The sequence below is a fragment of the Myotis davidii genome, unplaced genomic scaffold (assembly GCF_000327345.1).
Source record: "Myotis davidii unplaced genomic scaffold, ASM32734v1 scaffold2786, whole genome shotgun sequence".
NCBI classification, from domain to species: Eukaryota; Metazoa; Chordata; class Mammalia; order Chiroptera; family Vespertilionidae; genus Myotis; species Myotis davidii.
In genome coordinates this window covers 54,293-56,175 of record NW_006296623.1, presented here as the reverse complement: position 1 = coordinate 56,175, position 1,883 = coordinate 54,293, and the positions used below count along the sequence as shown (strand labels likewise).

General features: G+C 32.2%; 1 protein-coding gene across 1 annotated transcript in view; it reads left to right on the top strand.

The window, feature by feature from the left end:
• ZNF81 (zinc finger protein 81) overlaps positions 1-1,883 on the top strand; it is a 23,775-nt gene that overhangs the window by 13,660 nt on the left and 8,232 nt on the right. The gene's annotated exons all lie outside the window — the stretch shown is intronic.

Below are 1,883 nucleotides of genomic sequence, written 5' to 3'. Positions count from 1 at the left end.
CTCCGACTGGCTTATTTCGCTTAGCACAATGCTATCCAGTTCCATCCATATTGTTGCAAGTGGTAAAAGTTCCTTCTTTTTTATAGCGGCATAGTATTCCACTGTGTAGCTGTACCACAGTTTTTTAATCCACTCATCTGCTGATGCTGCCCATTATTTTTAAAAACATCTTTTCTGTCCCCTTTCTTCTGGACCTCAAATTACATGTATATTAGATCTTTTGATTTTGTATTACCCATCCCTAAGACTCTATTATTTTGTTTACTTTTTCCAAGAATTTTCTCTCTACTTTTCAGATTGGTTAACTTCTATTGGTCTGTCTTACATTCATTAACTCTTTCTTTTGTTATGCTATCTACATTCTGTTGGTAAGTCCATCCGGGGAATTGTTTAAGTTTCAGATTGCAGTTTTCAGTTCTAGACTTTTCAGTTAGTTAAGTTCCCATTCCTCAGTTGAACTATCTTATTATTTATTATGAACATAGTTGTCCTTATGTTCTTGAGCATATTTATACACAACTAGTTTAAAGTCTAATTCTGGCATTTGGATCACCTCAGGGTCAGTCTCTGCTTTTACTCTTGAATCTCTTCTCTTTCTCTTGATACCTTTCTCTCTCTATGTTATTTTGGATTGTATTTTGGTTGTTGTAAATCATGTATTGTAGAAATTTTTTATTCTATTTAGTTCCCTTAAAGATTGCTGCTTTTTTGTTTTGTTTTGTTTTGTTTTGTAAGCATTTGACTTGTGGCTGGACTCAAAGTGGAAACTATCTTTGTAGTGTGTGATAGCTCAGATTTTAGTTCATTTAAGTGGTTAAGCAGATATTTGGGCAGAGTTCTTATGCAGAATTTATGCACTCCTCTCCATCTGGATTCCCCCTTGACTTTCCAGTGGTCGTTATGATTGCAAAACACTCCTTTGATTTTTTAAGTCAATAAGAGTGAAGGTTTTAAAAATTGGAATTTTAGTTACCTTGCATGACTGACTGGGCCTATTTACAAACTAAAAGCTGTAAAAATAGTAAACACATCCCGTGTCATCCCTTCTTGCATTAACTCTCTTCCAGTAGATGCATAACTTAGGTTGCTCTTCAGTATCTTCAGATCATGGTTTTTTATATTTTGTTCAGAGCTTATAGTTGTTATCTGTATGACTTTTGGCCTAATAAAAGCAATTTATTCATACAGGAATTTAATTTCCTTTAATTTTGGAGTTAATTTTATATGTGGTGTGAAGTATGGGTCAAAGTTTTTTTCTTCAATACTGATAACCATTTATTCCAGCACATTTTTTAAAAAGACTCTTTTCCCCATTAAATCACATTGGCATCTTTGTAAAAAAGCAATCATCAATATATGTGCAGACTTGTTTTTGGACTCTCTATTACATTCCATTGATTTATCTAACTGTATTTACATCAGTACCACATTGTCTGAATTATTGTAGCTTTATAGGAAATCTTAACATTGCACAGTATAAATACTCCATACTACTTCTTGCTTTGGCTATTCTATGTCCTTTGCATAATCATATAAACTTTAACATCTCCTTGTCAGTTTTTACCCACTAACAGATAAATATGCATTCTTTTCCAGGGACATGTAACACATTCTCCTAGATAGACCATGTGTTGAAATCATACAGAATATATTTCCTGACCACTATGAAATTAAATTAGAAATGAGCAATAAAAAGGCATCAGAAGAAAATGGCCACATTTTTTTAAAGTAAATGAAAGCAACAGTAGAGGGAACTATGTAAAGTTTTTTAAAAGTATATACATGCTTCTTTGTAAAAGTTATAAAATTCCCTATTAAAATGAGCAACAAAATAGGATCAAGGTCAAATTTTGTACAAAAGTAATCTTTTTATATATATATAT